General features: G+C 48.0%; 1 protein-coding gene across 1 annotated transcript in view; it reads right to left on the bottom strand.

Annotated features, from left to right (window-relative positions):
- The window catches only part of LOC144151758 (suppressor of lurcher protein 1-like), a 154,649-nt gene extending 137,127 nt beyond the window's left edge, over positions 1–17,522 (bottom strand). Inside the window, exon 1 of the mRNA XM_077682892.1 lies at positions 17,035–17,522. The gene's annotated coding sequence lies outside the window, so the exon portion shown is untranslated. The remainder of the gene's footprint in view (positions 1–17,034) is intronic.
- Between the last annotated feature and the right edge of the window lie 693 nt (positions 17,523–18,215).

Raw genomic sequence — 18,215 nt, 5'->3', positions numbered from 1 at the left:
ACGCCGAGCACAGACGGCGCACTTCTCGTGGTGGTGCCCGGCGAGGTAACACGCCGCCGGCCCGGGTTACGCCTCTGGCCGGGCGGCCGGTGCAAAACGCGGCACGGCGATGGAGTGGATAACGTCGATGCGGAAGCGTTGGGGGAGGGAGCAGGCCTAACCCGGGCGTACACGGCGATAAAGTTAGGGTGTCTAGCAATAGCTTTTTGGGGGGATTGCGAGAAAAGTACCCCTGGGACACGAGTAGGAAGTCAACAGCTCAAATTTAATGTAAAATATACGTTACCCTCTTTCAATTTTATAGTTTTTACTTTATAATGATTCCCTAGACTAAACGACTCATGATGTTAGGAAACTAGGAAAAAATAAAAATCCCGAGCAAGTTCCGGTGAACTAGGAAAGAGAAGAAACGGAAAAGGGGACTGCTTATAAGCAGAAAATTTATACAGAGGTTGGCCTGATGCTAGAAACTTGGGCCAAGCCACTGTATTGGCGGCTAGGCGCAAGAGAGAAAAAAAAGAATGAAGGGTGGCGTTCTGTCTTGTACACGCACTCAGCCTAGCCGCCAAGAGAAATTGATTTTGTAAATCTTGCAGTGGTTCGGCGCAAAAACGTACACGCACTCAAAAAAAGAAGAGAAAAACAGCGTTACGGCGAAGTCTAGAATATTGTACATTCCCACCTACTTCCGCTAGTTTGAAAATGTATTGCTGCGTTTGTTTAGGCTTCAGTAGTTCCCGTTCTGTACGATAACAAAACCTAGGTAAAAGCGAGACGCGGTTCAAGAAGTTATGAGGCGGCTCTTTTGATCTCTTTTGAGAGCCTGAGCTCGAGTATAGAAATTTAATGAGTGAGTGCCTCTGACTTGTAACGTCTACAGGAAGTAGGTGTGGTACTTTTTTTCTTGGACAGCATGTTCTATTATACACTAAAAAAAACAGTTGCATCTGCTGCGCCGCTCGAGACGAAGTTTCATAACCAGAAGTGCAAGAAAACGAAAAGAAAACTAACCGTCATGTGTATTAAACCTTAAAATTTGCGTGCAGGACATGGCGAGCTTCATGTAACTTGCCATGGAAAATACTAGGAAATACAACGAGGCAGCACACAACGTGTTTATCTATGTTAACTGAGCATGGACAAATGTGATCGTGTAGTTAGTCGACGCACAATCTGCACGAGCCTCATTCTTGGTATAGTTGTCACCGATACGATTGGTATGGGGTCCCGTTTGCTCTAGGCATAACTATGTCTTTTAACGCGAAATCGTTATTTGGCTGATGATGAAGATGATTCCTATTGGTTTCCCCTTTGAAGCGGGGTGATGACATGTCATCTTACCAAAAAGGACTAATATAACCATGTTTTACACTCTTGGTTTGATACTAGCGCTGCTTAGGGCACGCACTAGGCTAGCGAAAGAGTGCACTCAGGTGGCGTCCGAAAAATGAGTTTACAAAAGCCGTGCCCGGAGAGCACATTACAGCACACAAATCACGCAATCAAACGGGAAAAATGTTGCAGAGGAATTCTAAAGATTTCCTCAACTAAGGTCGACTACTTTCTGTTTTGTCGTATGCCATGCTTCCGGGGCTCCAAACGAGTTCGTTTATACACGTATAAGCGTCCGTAAGTTCGTTCAGGATGCGTCGCATTCCACATCGTCACCACGTACTCCTTAATAGCCGGAGGTCGACCGCTTCGTAACAGAAGGAGCGGAATGGTGACGGAGATGACATCACAGCTATCGCGAAGGATACAATGGCCACCCGTCCCACCCGACGCTGAGAACGACAAGGGGGAGCGGATAATATGCTCCTCGTAAGAGATGGTAGCACACATTGTAGTAAAACACTATGCCAGAGTCCATATTTGAGGGTGAGACTGTGCTCCCGTGTGTCATGAGTGACCGTGGCGTATGGTCCAGTGTAACTCGGAAAAGAATTACGATCCCTCACCGTAGGGGTCATGGCGTGTCGCTTGCTCCATACGTTTAGGGATGAACACGTTGACGTCAAAGGCGTGTCTTCGTATTTATGAACACACCAATCACATTTATGTCAACAGAGGAGGTCTTGTTGCTGGCCGTAATGCGTGTGGCGTCATAAAAAAAACCCGGGTCATAGTTAATCCCGCCGTTTAAAGCGCACGTGAGCACGCGCTTCACGAGGAGCGCACGGCGTCATTCAGAATGGCGCGTGGCGCGCGCAAAAAATACCAAGAAAACAGTTAACGTGAGTCCGGGCCACAAGGGGGGAGCACAAAACAGCTGGCGCTACAGACGCCCTGTTCGCGAAGCCGGTCGCCGCCGGTTCTAGCGCATGCTAACGCGTTCCGCTTTGGGATAAATGTGAAAGCCTGCGAACAAAACGATCGGGGACCGCCAGTCATGCATGAGGGAGACGACGATATAGAAAGCTGTGACGATGATTACTACTACCGCAGTGAAAAGCAACGATGGAACGTGTAAATAAATAATTTCAAACCTTATGAAATGCGTGGTGGTGCGTCATTCAGTGCTTAGATAGACAGAAATCCTCCAGTTTCGCTTTGGTCCAAGCCACGGTGGTCCAAGCGTTGCCCAACTTAGGGCAAGTTTCACCAATTTTTTATTTTATTTTAACTATCAATATACTTTATGGACTTACCAACTCTTTTCGAAGAAAAGCTATTCCTGTATGTTTTGTTTTTATCCGTTTTTAGCGACTTTGACATCGCAAACCAGTGCGGTTTTCTGGTTTTGAAAGTTGACCTCCTCTCAATAAGGATGGCCTTGTAGCAAAGCTAGCTTTCGAAACAGATGAAGTACTTTGAGTTGGTGGTTGCCACGAGTTTGACGAACGCCGCTTGCAGAATATGCCTGTCCCGTCACCCGTTTTCCAATGGGAGCAATAGAAACGCCGAGTTCGGTCGTTCTTCTGTGCTGTGCCGAGCAGAAGTGGGCTCCTGCTTTACGTCACCACTCGAACTTGACACGGAACTTTTATACTGAGGGAGTAGCGCCACCTCGCAAAGGCTGGGCAAACCCTATAAATTGTTTCTTTTAGTTCGCGCGAACCGGCGCCGCCTCATGGGGCACTGCCCGAGATGGAAGAACACGCTATGGCTTGCGCATAAAAAATGGCAGGACAGAGCAAAAGGAAAGGGGCAGTTTTGCCATTTTCCGCTGACGCGACAAGCCATGTTGTAATGGAGGCGTTAGACAAAAATGGTTTCGTGAATTTTAGGGGATGATCAGGAACTGCGAGCTCCCCTTGTGCCTAAATATTGTGATGTTACAGAATAAACCACACCGGCCTGCACGAACGCTCAAGAATCCCAAGAACGTGCCAGCACGCCTCTAACTGCACACAATGTTAAGAGGTTCTCTCCCTAATGCTGTAATGGGTACGCCTTAGCATTTTTTCTTGGCTGCGAATGGGAAAGAACGATGTCCATTTTAACTCATGAGGCGTGCTGCTCTCGCCTCGCGTAGTCGAAGGGCTGTGCAATCTTGCCGGTAATGATGACTTGCCTCGAAACCGGCCTTCAATTTTGCGAATGTTTTTGATCTGTCTCCTACGCATTGCCCCGCTGGTCGCTCCTGCCGTTGTGTATCAGGAGAGTTTACCACGACGGTAAATTTCGTTGTGTGGCTGTTCGATAGTTTGGCTGCGTTCTTCCGCTCCCTCATTTGATCTGGGGTGCCTTGCCGCGGTCGGCCATCGCGCACTAGTGCCGTGTTTATGGTCGCACTACGGGGCGTCTCACGCTTTGGAACGCTTCCCAAGAAACCTTTTAATGGCGTTTGCTGCCGACCCCGGTTCTGAAGCGAATCTCGTGTGGCTACGATTTTATGCATTCTTCATGTCCGCGAACGAGAACTGCTGAGGCTCAACGTGTCTTTGAAGTGCAAGGCGTTCTATAGCATAGAGGTTCTCACTGGCTTATCTAGAGTGGAGCCTGGCGCCAGTGTCTACGTTATTCTGCGAAAGCACTCCATGTCTCCGTGGGTGCCCCCATGCCCGGTTATTCGGCCGGAGCTCGGCGTGGCATGGCCGGCAAAGAATTTGTCGCTGCGCAAATGAAGTTTTTGTTTTAGAAATGCGGCCAAAAGGAGCCGTGATTGAGAAATTTTACTTCGTCTAAAACCGCTGTGTTAGTGTGCTTTGTTTGAGAAAGGATTCTAGGGGTTAAAAAGAAAAAAAAGGTAGGAGTCCTGAATTTTGCTTCCTGCGCCAAATACAGCGGGCCGTCCCGTTTATATTTGTAAATTATTACAAGTTCCAAACTAGATGCTGTATTCTTCGTTTTTTTGTGATATTTAGCTGAAAATAAACTATTTCGCTTGTCTTAAACTGTGTTCATGCTTCCTCTCAATACTGCATTATTATCATCTGCAACGCGCTTTTTCAGGCGAAGCAGATGCAACAGCTAGAGATGCAAAAGTGATTTAGTCGTGTTGTACTTATTTATTTTGTCCAAGCAGACATAAATACGGCAAGTACGTCTTAAAGCACGCGCGCCAAGCATTATCAAATTGCATAAATGCTTCAAATGACAAATAAATGCAGGCTTGCCGAGTCACCATGTATGTTGCCTCATTGCGCCTGTCAGTGTATGCTTCAAGGGGTAACCACACGCAGCGACGGCGACGAACGACGGAAAAATCGTAGCTCAATAGCTACAGCGAACGCATAGTGCGGGCGACAGCGGCAAGCCGCAGACACAAGCCGCCAAAACCCTCGCTAGCTTTTTGCCGGCCAGAAGCAGCCGACAAGCGCGCGGCAGCGACGATACAGTGAACTGTAGCGACGAGCGACGACGACGGAGGACATTGGCGGCAGTATAATAATTTTTTTTGCCTGTCGCTGTCGCCCACATTATGTGTTTGTTGTAGTACCTAGTACCTATTGAGTTACGTTTTCCGTGTCGCTTGTCGCCGTCGCTGCATGTGGTCACCCTTTCATCACGAGAAGCTCCCTGCTAACGCGAGCACATGAGCTAAGTGCTAATCACGTTGTTATTTAGACGGAAGAAAAAAATTACACCATCTTCCCGTGGGGAACCCTGATGAGGATGCGAAGCATCGTAGCGGTTCCGTGTGGTTCCATTGTGTTGCCGTTATGCTGAGTGATCTGGTTTTTACTAGCGCCAGAGGGAATTCCGCGTCTGGGTCCACACCGTTGGCAAAGGCACGCAAGTGCTGTTGTGTTACGGTGAGTAGGCGGTGGTTCTCGAGGCGCCGAAACTCGTCCATCATGTTCTTGTCGATGTTGTCTCTGTGGTAGAATCGGTAGTCTCCGCCAGCTTCGGTAGTCTCCGCCAGTTGTTGACATTGGTGCACCGGCTGAGAGCAATGTACACGCCCTCCTCTTCGCAGCTTTGTCTTCTCGTTCTTCTTCTTCTTCGGTGGTTCCCCTACGGGAAGATGACGACGGTGGTTGAACGCGAACCTATCTCGTGATGGATTCTTTGGCTGGCCAATCCCTAGGGGCATCCTGCCACAATCAGCATCAGAGGCGCTGCGGACGGGGCTGGTTGAGCTGCAAGGCGCGTGGCGCTTCCCGCCACAGCTTTCCAACGGGAAATTCAGCATCCCCCTCTAAAGTTTTCAGTTCGTCGTTTCCGTTGACGTTCAGCTTCACGTGCCTTCGTTGTATCAGTAGCTTCTTGACGTAATTTGAATGAGTCAAAGACATAAGGCGCGTTCGTAGCACTTGTTCCTGTCCCGGATTTGTAGCGTAGTGGGAAGAGGACCGCGTACCTCCCGTTGCTACCAGAGAGTCGTGGGATCGAAACCGGGCGCCGCTAACTATTTCTTTTTTTATATCGTAGTATCGCGGAACTGTGGGTGTAAGGAGGAGAGTTGCGCATGCGCAGTGAGCGTGTGTACGGCGCCGCCATCAACGACGCAGGACAAGGCGAGCCTAAGAAATGCTCCGCATTTAAAAACGTCTTACATGTCAGTGGCTAACAAACATGGGTGACGCCGACTTGATGAATGGCCTGTCCGGTTGTTTATTCATCAACAACCTCTACAGGAGGCCCCAACTATTCGTGTGCTGGGCCTTGATGTTGCCTTGTCTGGGTCCGCGGCTCCATCGGTGAAGAGTGCGAAGGTTCGTGCCGCACGGACAATACACCTGATACGTCGAATGGCGACGAAGACTGGCGGGTCGCGCACCAGCGTTGCTCGCCTCCTTGTGTGGTCAGTGTTGCAACCCAGACTCGTGTACCAGGCTCAATTCCACCATCTGACGATGAGGGACTGGCATCGCCTCGAAGCCATCAACCAGGATGCCATGCGGGCAATTACTGGAATACCCCGAATGACCCCGATACCAACTCTGCAGGGGGAGGCCCAACACAACACGATTGATAAGCTGATGCACCAGCGCCGCTGTACCCGTGCCTGTAAAGTGTCGATGATCGGCGCAGCCGCTGCGCTCGCCCGGTACATGGGGTATGTTATTCCAAGTACCGGTGTGAAAGGTTCAAACATTCCTCCGTGGCAGCGAGTACAATTAACAGACAACAGACCAATCTGTCGCCTCCGTCACCCAGTACCTCGCCAGGCCACGGCCGAAGTCTCTCGCCTACGTAGCCCAGACACGGAAACGGCCATTGCATACGTAGACTCCATCGTAAAAAACAGCATGGTGCACACTGCGCTCATCTGTCCCCAGCTAACAGAGGTGGACCAATCTTGCTCTTATGAGGCTAATACTTCGCGACCAGCGTATCTTGCTGAACTAGCAGAGATACACGATGGCCGCAATACTGCCGCAATACTGCCTATTGTCCAGGCAGGGCCATGCTGTCGACTAATATTACGCTCTGACTCCACGCAAGCCACCCACGACATCCGCCGCGTAACACAAGCTACATCGTTCGCAGATGCCATTCACTACTCAGCACGAAGCACTGTACTGCTATTCCGCATAGAATGGGTACCCCGTTCAGCTGTACCCGGCAGTAGGGGGGCAGACACGGCTAGTCGCCCGCATACCTTGATGCGAACACTGGCACTTTTCCCCGAAGATCCAAGTGGAATCCTGGCACAACAGAAGAAAATTCTGCGACGCACCACACGAGCCCTCATAGCCCCGTGTGGTTCAAACCTCCCTGGTGACAACTCGCCGAGAGGAGGTCGCGCTGCGGAGTCTACGCGTTGGGATGGCCCTGTCGCCTGCTTTGACTGCCTCTTGGCCATGGCAGTACGCGGCACATACGACTCCACCTGCCTATTCTGCGAATCCGCCGTACAGAATGTGAATGTGCACCATCTGCTGCGAACCTGCCCGGGACTGCATCAGATCCAATTACGGCACCTTCGTGCAACCGGACTCCACCCAGGCCGCCCTCAAGACCTGCAGCGCTGTGTTCATGGACCATTTCATAGGCAACTTCTGGACTTGACACACGAATCAAACTTGTTTGTGTACCTGTGAATCGTGCACCTTTATGCCGCAGGGCGAACTTTCAAATAAAAAAAAAATAGACATATCTGTGACAGCATTGAATGCCAGAAAGTGGCATGCCGAAAACGAAAAAGCATGCTACAGAACTAAAACAAGCACTTCAGAGTAGACAAGTCTAATCCGTAGCCCTTTGCACTAGCCACATGCTGCCAATCCGATTTTTTGAATACCCACAATTCCCATGCCGTCATGCGATTGCAGCGACAGTTTTCACTCTATAATATTGAGAAACTCTATGTTCTATAGCCTGGGCATTGAAAAAATAAAGTCCTAATGTGGGCGCTATTAGCACGACGTCGCCAACAAAGTCGGATGCCTTTCAATACGCAATTTGGACCTAAGTATTGTACGTCTAATCATTTAAATATGCATTTCGTATAGGTTAGTCATCAATAGGCATTATTTTCAAGATCAGTAGAGAGTGCGTGTATGTTTACCGACACCAAGAGAAATAAAATATGGTGATACCTTTAATATAAATTCTGTGCAACCCACTGCCCTGGGCTAAAAACGTTCGCTGGTCATCGACAATCGCAGAAGGAATGAACCATTGAACACCTTGGCATTAAAAAAACTCTTCAGACGATTGCTGAACATACTTCTATAGGATGAAAACTAGGGAGGATTCCTTTGGCTATATTAGTCTACACGTTATTTGTGGATGTTGTTGCCAAGCCTAAAACATCGATAGCGCACTCTATACCGCTACTTGTTGCCGAATCACTATCCATGTTGCTTCGGCACTGCATTCACTAAAGATTGATGTCATTTGACGCACCCTCTGCATATGCTTCCAAAATGGCAAGTTTGATGAGTAGGTGCATTTTTATACTTGAAAACCATCGCATAGAAACGTAGACGAAAAGAGGGGAAGAAAAACAGGGAGCGGCGCTCACAACTGAAGGTTATTGAAAAAAACATTAACATATATACAAAGATAAACCATGGGAATAAGCTCGACCAACTTCAGATCGACCCCGAAATGTGTATACCTGCGTTTTGAAGTCATACGCTCTGAAATAAAAAGGCTAACGAAAGTTTCACTACACTTACAAATATTGATCGATTGATTGTAGGGTTTAAAGGGACACTGAAGTGATATGTAAACATTGCGGGATTACTAGCGGAAATTGTAGTCCGGAGTCCCCAGGCCATGTTTCGACCACTCTAGGCGCGTTTACGCGATTTTATTTAGTAGAAAAACTAATTCGAAAATGCTGTCCTCCTCTCTTTACGCTCGCCCATTTTCTGTGGCAGTTTCGTGTGACGTCAGGAGGGGATGAGCTGGCAATTGGCTGCGGTACTGCACGGCTCCCCGGCCTTCAGACACAGTCAGTCGGGCCAGCGTTTCGTCCGCCGGCCGCCGGCGGGTCGTCGCAATCAAGGAGGTTAAAAAAAATTGCTTGGTCGCAATTCGTTCGCTTAGTTGAAACGAAGCCAGGACACGTTTGTGAATGGAAGAATGTGCCTTTCTTTACTTGGTTTGTTTGTACACTGTATCTAGCTCCAATTCAAGGTCGCTTCACGCAAGCGCTGCACAAGCGCACATAAAACGCCCGTGTGTACGAGATTTCGGCGCACGATAAAGATCCCCAGGTGGTCAAAATTAATCCGGAGCCCTCCACTACGGCGCGCCTCATCGCCTGCGTTGCGTCGGCGCGTTAAACCCCCACAATCAAATCAATCATGCACAAGCGCACATGCGACGCTTCGCTGACTGGTACGCCAGTAGGAAAATATAAGGCCTCTTGAAGGCGGGAGAAGTGTCAGCGAAGTCAATATAGGTACTAAGGAAATAAAATCAAGTGATATTTTTACCGTACAGCGTAAAACTAGGGCGCGGGAAGCACTTTTTTGCGCTGGGCGAACAAGCACAACGGTCAGCAGCACGACTACGCATCTGCGAACGCTTTTCCGTCTACGAAATGCAATTGCTAGACGTGAGCTACTGTGGAAACTCGGGCGACGCTTACTGCACGAGCGGAGTACAACAAGTAGTCACCTAAGCTGCTTGAAATGCCAAAACTAAATAAAAGTGTAAACCGGTTGTACAATATATACCCTAGATTACCAAGGCTTTCGCATCCTGCTCCGTGGCTCAGTGGTCTGGGGCGCTGGGTGTGCCACCGTAAGTGTTTTGCATGTCACGCGTTCGAATCCCCGCGGGTACGTGCTTTTTTTTTGTAAGTTAACTTTTTTGTTTTCCGCCGATGTTTTCTATATTGAGTTCGCCTTTTTTTGGGCCGCAACGTTCATGGCTACACGAACTAGTTCACAAAACGCGCGCAGGCTGGCACTGGCGCGCTAGCGAGTTCTCGTTGGCGTGCTGGTGCCATAAGCACCGACTGCTTGCGGGCAGTGGGCACAGGCCAGAATGAACAGACCCTTGGCCTGGTGCGAACACGCTTTTTACGGTACAGGCATGAGTGAGGCAAGCTCCAAATATGGGGGAAAAGCGCATGACATTTGGGCGTTTGCGGGTACGCGGAGGGCGTCCATGCACTGCGTAGGCCTCGGCTAGTGAATGCTACGACTACAAGCCGTCCTGGGAGGCTTATCTTGTGCATTTTACAGCCGACAACATGGCAGAAGCGCGGTACGATGATTACTGAGATATTGAGAATGCCCATCCAGCAACGCCATTGGTTATGTTTTACAGAACCGAAACCGAAACCGAAACTTGTTTGATTGCTAACCTTGGGCATCGTCCAATCACGGCGCCCCTCCTCCCAACGTCACAGCCTTAGTTGGTGCGGCCGCCGCAAACCGCGCATGGTAGTTTTTCTTCTTTCGCGCTTTGTAAAATAATTACCGATTTGTCAACCGGATAAACGATGAAAAGTGTGCTAATTTGAGCCAGTCTACGCAGTGCAAGCAAAAACGGAAGCTTGACAAATTCACTTCAGTGTCCCTTTAACGCACCGTCGCAACGCAGGCGATGAGGCGCGCCGTAGTGGAGGGCTCCGGATTAACACTTACAAATAGAAGCACTTGTGACACGTTCGTGTCATGACGAGCTTTTACAAAAAAGTTTTGAAGCTTCTTATGCTTCTAAAAACGGCACAACTTAGTTAAACACAGTGAAACCTGCAGTGGCGTTCCTTATAGGGACCCTGCAACAATTTTCGACTTTTTTCGAAACCTTAAATGTTTGAAGAACGTAGTCAACCCAAACATTCTCAGCCAAACATTACTGCTATGTGCCCATTAGATAACTTACAAATTTGCTCAAAAGCTTTTTCTCTCTTTCATGGTCTTGGCGTTCTTCAACGGCTAGAATTACGCCATTATAGTGGTGTAGCGGCTATTGGCCGGTCTTCCTTCAGTTGCAGCAATGAACGCATTCGATAGTCACTTTAAAAAGGAAGCCACAAAAGCAGTGCAGAAACGGAAGGCATATCTGGTGCGGCCAGCAAATGACGCAGCGCCGCTCCGTGCTGGCGATAACTATAGCTTTCGCAGTGGTTCCGGACGCGAAGGAAAGAGCGAGAGTGTTTATCGGAAGTGTTGCAGAGTCTCTTTAAGTAGATATTTCCGGGATTTCAGATCGCATGTTTTTTGTGTCTAAACAGGTTCATTTTTTGTTCTAATAAAACTTCAGTTGTGAGAGCAGCAGTGTGTTTGTCTTCAATTATTTTATTATACGTTTTCCTGCGCTGGCTTCCTCAAATATGTAGAGGATGCGTTTGCAGCACGTTGTGCGTTTTTCTTTCTGATGCACGCACTATCAAACGCGTCGCAGCAAACGTAAATGGAGCGGGCAGAAATTGAGCTTTTGTTTGACGTCTTTTGAGGACGAGTGCTTATTCTGCTGACGCAGGCTGGGTACGCCCTTTCGCCGACGTAGTCAAGAAACATTTCCGCGTTCAAAAAAAAAAAAAAAAATAAAGGAAAAAAAAGAAAGAAATAAAACTGTGGCCGATACCGGAACTGGCGGAACTTAATCAGTACTCTACTCCGACTGCACGCAGAATATGATGGTTTTGATAGGGTTATTTGTGATAGTTTAGATAGTGTAAACGAAAAGAAGCAGGTGCCAATTTGGTGGAAGTGTCGTCTACTAGGCTTAGTCTTCAAGCGTGGCCCATAATCTTCCCGTCCTGAGCAGGCTTCGTTCATTGCCGGACGGGGACAGTAACAATAAGAGCAAAAGTTTGTACCTGGAATCGATGTTTGGCGTGCCTTCCGTTTCTTCCCTATCCACCGTTTACTGCCGTGCAGCGTCGCGTGTGCGCACACAGAAAAAATAAACAATTTTTTGGCTGCAAATTTTATTGCCGTAATTCGCGTGCATACCTGAGCTACTACAATGAAAGAAGACAACCGTGAACAACGTGCACGCGAAATCGCCGTCACCGTTCACCGATGAACGGAGGCGGCTCATTTAACCACAAAAGTTATCAGGGCGTGCTTGCGGGTACAGCCTAGCAGACGATGTTTGCACTGGCGTGATCGTTCTGCGCATGCGCCACTCCCGCTGTTGCTCTCCGTGATCGGCAGCTTGCCAACCGGCCGGTCGATGCCCTCGCGATATTTATTTATTATTTATTTGCAATACCCTCAGGGCCAAAAGGCATTACAGAGGGGAGTGGTTACAAAAGAAAACCCAAAAGGTTTACAGAATGCAGCTGTAAGTCTTACACCGAGTAGAAGTTCCTAATTATACAATTTTAGCTAACGGGCTTTATAGCAAACAAAAGCGCGGGAATTATAAAATGAAAATTAGACCGAGAAAGGAAAAAACGAGAAGAAAAAAAATACTGTTCAGGAAGAATAAATATCAGGTAATACAATACTTTGGTGACCTAAATTATACATAATCACCTGACGCACTTTTGAAATGTAGTTTATTTTCAATTATTGCCGCTGATGCGGGAAAGCGGTTCCAGTCCTCATATTGAAATGGCCGGCCGTACTTTGCTTGTACCACTGGTTCGATGGCTTCTTGTCAAGGGTTGTCTTTTGACAAGCGGTTTTATGCGCAGCTTCTTTCTTGTTTGTATAAAATGTGGGCTTTTTATTGGTTTTACTTGATAAGAGGCACTACTTTGCTTCCCCCTCCATTTTTATGTAGTCCTTTGTGTTGAATTCGCTTCTATGTAACTATAACATTGCCCTAATAGCTCATTCCATAATGTATCTGGCTGAAAAACACAAGGTCACGGCTTCGAATCCGAGCAAAGGTTGTTGTTGTAGCTGTGTTTATCACCCATTTGTCGAATTCGTCTGTCCCTACACCGCGACGATATGCTTTTCACTTTTCTCAAGGATACACGCGCATTAACAAATTATGCGTCATAATCAAGTAACCAAAGCTGAGGACCACCAGTGTTACTAAAACAGAGCTGCTGAGAACAAAAAAAAAATATTGAAACATTTAAGAGCATTCGATTTTAAGAGCATTCAAAAGCATATGATTTTATTTATTACTGCGCGATCCTTCATGCTTAATAGTAGGTCTGCCGTGGTTTTGCCCTCTTCCATGAGCCTGCAGTGGTAAAAATGTGTCCTCTTATTACCACCTTCATGGTCCTTTTCTGTCTGCGTCGTTTTCGTTTTGCCTGTGGTTTTGGTTTTATTTTTTGGGTGTGAGCGCGCACAATAGAGTGCGAGCAGAGCGAAGGGGGGAAAATTGAATTACATTGAAGAAACCGACATTCAATTCATCCCGAGATGACTGAGAAAGGAGGAGAAGAGCCCGAGGGGTGGGAGCGCGCGCACAGCTGTAAAGGAGTTGGGTGGCAGGGGCGCAGACGACTGCCACATTTTGACCACATTCGCAGTGAAGCAAGCAAGCAGATACGCGGCCAGTTTTGTCTTGTCTTTCCTTTTATTCCGGTCACGCTGTCCGCCATTTTTGGACGACGTTTGGGTCATGCCGACGCCGGACGCCATGTTATCGTTTAATGGGGCATTTATAATTTCGGTTTAAGGAGTTTCAAAGTGCTCTATATTCCTAAAGGGACCATAACGGCAAAGTACAAGTTTGGTTTATTAAAACGACAGCTTTGTCCTGATATCAATGTTGCCCATTTTATCGCCAACTTCACGAACAGCGAACAAACGAAGCCCTGGCGACTCGCCAGCCGCTTACCGGTGACGTCACTATGGCGTCACGGAATCTTATTTCCGCGATTTGCTGCCCCTGAACAGAGCCACTGGCAAGGCACTGATAGGTAGGCTTTTAATGCTTCCCTCAGTTGCGTCAATAGTGACTCTTCTGCGTTACATCTGCCGTCACGTAGTGCGAAATTTCAGCGTTTTTCAACCATTCAAACGTTTCTTGCGCTTTTTTTTCGCGTCTCTGAATTTCTCCTCTGAGTGCATAGATTCTATCGCTGCGTATAGCAAACTTCTTCATGTTTTCCCTCTACCTGATTTCTATTTTTACCGTTTATCTTTTTCGCCATGTTGGAGGCGTACATTTTTCTAACCACCGTTCTGCTAACCAGTTTTCACTAGGCCAATTCAATTTGCGCCTCCTCCCGTGAAACTTTCACGTCTCTGTGTTCCGCAGAAAGTTCCTTTTATTCTGAGATAGCGTATTCATCCTTTTTCTCTGGGTTATCTTCCTGCTATGTGTACTTGTGACTGCGTGATTATCACAGTTTGGTTTGGTTGTCATTCACTACGGCTACGACTTCTTCCTTTCCCTGAGAATACCATAAATTTGTTCTGAACCGTTATTCTGAAGTGCTACGCCCTGCCTCTCACATACTGCAAGCTTGACTTCCTTTTTTTATTGGTTTTGCTTTTTTTTCCTTTTCAGTTATTTCGTTACACCGCGCCTCGCCACACTTTCATCACTACTTGTTACCTTGCCTAGCACCTCAACAACGTTCACCTATTTTGGCACTTGAAATGAAGGTGATGCCATTCCTTTTTCCATTGTGGCTTTCGCATGTAAATTTCCGATTCCTTCGTTTCCGTAAGAATTCATTCATGGTGCGAAGGTTATTTCTCTCCGCAAATACAGCCAGTACGTGAACTCCGCTTTCCGGAATACCTATTAAAAGTTTCCATTGAACACTTACCTACCCGCTTCTCTTATTTTCTTTACTTCATTCACTTCAGTCAAAACAGACTCGCAGAAACTTTCAACAGCCGATCGCCCTCGTAGTTTGACGTTAGTGCATAGGTTTGCGCTGCCTTTAACCTCAAACTCCTGGTTATTTTAATCCCAAAGACCGTGTCTCTCTCATGAAAGACCCACAATCCCTCCACATTCCCTCCTATCCTATTGGGCACAAAGTCTCAACCCCAGCTCTCTCATTTCTCGATGTCCTCGGTGTCACAGTTCGCGTCAACTATTCAATGCCCTGAAGGCCCCACCTGCTCTCCTAACCTCCAGTAATCCTACCATATCCCATTTAATGCCTGGGGGGCTCCTGTAATACCACAGCCAAGCTTCCCTCGCTTGACAGCGTCCTGGTGATAAACTTCGACAGGTGCAGGTTCTCGGCGGTGGCCTCCGCGGGCCAGAGATTATTAGCACCGTCTGCTGCATCGCTAGCCTGACCGCCACCGCGGTTAGGTGCTCTGCAGCCGCTGTGCATTGACGGCCTCGCGTTCATTCTGCGCATCATAGGGTGGCTGCGGCCGATACACCCGGGTGGCCAGTCGTGTTTTGTTGAGGGAAGGCTGCCTGTGTTTTAAAAAATCTTGATGGTTAAACATATCTAGTGTAGCCTGATTCGTACCCTGGGATGTTACTGTCCACCGCAGTAGGCAGCACTCGAGCTACGATTACCACCCGCCGCGGTGGATCAGTGGCTAAGGCGTTGCGCTGCTGAGCACGAACTCCCGGGTTCGATTCCCGGCCGCGGCGGCCGCTTTTCTGATGGAGGCGAAAAGCAAAAACGCCCGTGTGTACGATATTTCGGCGCACGCTAAAGATCCCCGGGTGGTCAGAATTAACCGGGAGCCCTCCACTACGGGGCGCCTCATCGCCTGCGTTGCGTCGGCGCGTTAAACCCCACAATCAATCCATCAATCAAGAGCTACGATTACCCTTTACGTACTATCTTCCGATTACGTGTTTTATAAGGCAGAAGCACGAGAATAAATAGGACTAGTCCGGCATCAGGCACGCAAAAAAGCATTCTAAACATTCAACAGCTCAAGCTTTCTTAAGCTGGGTTTGACGAAAGAGGCGTTCTCATGAGAGTGTAACGGCCACGCTGAACCGGGAACTGCAACACGGTAATTTGGGGCAATCGGCCCTTCCTTCGCTGCTTCCTTGAATACGTTGCCCCAGGCTGAACATCACCGGCCCTCTATATAGCCATTACGTAATAGCAGCACCTAAACATCGGCGTTGCCGGGGGCGAAATGGTTAACCCGTGCCTGTTACTCTTCCCAGGCCAAGATCTCAAAAGCGTGGAGCGCAAAGGTGGTTTTATTTTGTTTAACATTTGCGAACAGGCAAGGGAACTCTTTACGCCGCTAACGCGATGTTTGATTTGTTTTCTTGGAGTTGGCGTTGAAAAAGTAGGCCTTCAGTGGTTTGTTTCCGAGCTTGTGCAATTACCTCATATTTCGTTATGTTGCCACCTTTTTATTGCGTGTTCACCTGGCTCATAGTACACAAAGCAGCAATGATACGCGAGCAAGTGTAATTGTTCATCATGAAAAAAATAAACGGAACGAGGTAGGACAAGTCAAGATTCTGGGGTATTTATAGAAACTTCTCGCTCCATGTCTGAGAGTAACGACAGTATGCTCCTTGAAAAAGCTCGCATTCTCCCTGTGGCAATTGAAAGGCATTTCTGGAAATAATAGGGATAGTGATAATACTGATGTTACCTATAATAATAAATTAATAACGGATCTGGACCTTCTTTCCTCGCACAATGACGCTACTCGGTTTTTAATTCATGATAATTAGTATTCAGGACGTTTTCCTTATGTAAACATGAAACTCAAAACAACAAAACAGGTTCTACCCGGTTTAATGTACGGAGTTATAAAATCACCTATACCAAATTTTATTTATTAATTTGCTGCTACCAGCATGGTACAGTTTAATTGCAACCATGACACCGCACTTGTAAATCCCAAGTAGAAAAGCGACGGACAATATATATAATCACCATCTGAAGCTTTGGTTGCTCACACGAGCAGTACTTGCGGCTAGCACATGTCTAAAAGCTTCAAAATCAGGTGTCATGAAGTTATGTCATGTTGTATATGCTACGAGCTGAGATTCCCCAGAAGTGTAAATTGTTAGGAGTATCCAAGAAAGGTAACTACGTAATGCTACCGCCACATACCGCTAATTTCGTGCTATTCGTGGGCATAATAAAAGAATACTGTATGCGCTTGTTTGGTGAGTGTTTTTCAGTACATTCAGAAAATTCCATTGAACATAACAGTTACAACTTGAAAAACGAGAATTTTCTACAAACTGAACAACCCTTCAATGACCCCAGCAAACATTGTTATAAAGCGAGCACTGAATAAGGATTCCTTTTATATTCATTGACGCGAGCACGCAAAGACACGATAGATGTAAACAAACTAAGGACAAAGATCTGAACTTCAGCCGTTCGAAAACTTTAATTATACTCACTTGGATTGGGCAGGTAATCCTTCGCACTCGGATGCAAACCCCATAATCCCGATGCGTCCAACTGTCTGCCGCAAACCGCATACTAATCACGGAAGAAGCAGCCTTACGGAAAGTCCCGTAGCACAAACAGGCTTGATGGGAAGCAAAAATAATAGATTAGCGCGCACTCGGGCACTTTTGTGGAGAGTCGAGGACCATCGGTGTCAGTCGCAGAGCCAGTTCAGTGACGGCCACGGCCAAATCCCACCATCACGTTTAAGTAATCCACGCAATGTTACTACCGCTGACGTGTACGCAAATAAAAATTACCCGACCGTCACTCTCGGAGGACAAGCGACTACAGACCGGAGGGAAAGATAAGGAAACAGAGCCATGTTCCGGAGTTGGGTGGCGCGAGCAAAGGGGGACCCGGGCGGCTTTTAGCGCAGCGCCTTGATGGGGACCGCTGCCGGCGGACACAGTGCGCGCTGCATGCCACAGCTGTGAGAGCCCGTCGCGGTCTGAGCCCGGGTCTCGGTGGGCCTTTGAGCTTCGGCGCCGCTTCGCTAGGGGCGGCACGTGCGTCGGCCACGGCACGGGGACGCTCGGCGCGTCGCCTGGGCCCGCTCACCGGATCGCTTTCGAAGGGCTCTCGGGTGTTAGTAAGAGGACCCGTGTTATCCAGCTTACATTGATTTGTCGGAAAGTTTGGAGGGGAATTTAAGGGTTGTAGGGGGCCTTTTTAAAAGTTTAACGCAGATCTTTCGGGGAAAAGAATTACCAGTGGCTTAGCTCGGCTATGTCAGGATATACGTAGCGTGGGCTAAATTTGAGCTCGTTATTCTTAGCTTTCCTGGTTGTGTAGGATTAGCTTGTTTATCAAGCTTACTGCTGCTTCAATGACACACACATAGTATACGCATCATGTGACACATGTATATTTATAAAACGGCTCCGGCGCAGCGTCACCAATCGCCCCAGAGCTAAGCTGATTCCACAGGCGCACGCCGCTGGGATGCACGAACCATCGGTTCCACACCCGGCCACCCCTCGCATGACCATTAAGTGGACCCGGCCACCACGTGCCGCGCTTGCGCAGCACGGCTCTCCAGGAGCCACGTGAAACTGCTCAAACTCTGCCAGTGTAGCTAACGTTACAAAAAAAAAAAAAGAGTGGTGGCCGCGCAGGCATGCGGAGAATT

The sequence above is a fragment of the Haemaphysalis longicornis genome, unplaced genomic scaffold (assembly GCF_048455015.1).
Source record: "Haemaphysalis longicornis isolate Haplotype H1 unplaced genomic scaffold, Haemaphysalis longicornis Haplotype H1 scaffold_9, whole genome shotgun sequence".
NCBI lineage: Eukaryota > Metazoa > Arthropoda > Arachnida > Ixodida > Ixodidae > Haemaphysalis > Haemaphysalis longicornis.
The sequence above is the reverse complement of the archived record's forward strand: the minus strand, read 5'-3'. Positions and strand labels throughout refer to the sequence as shown.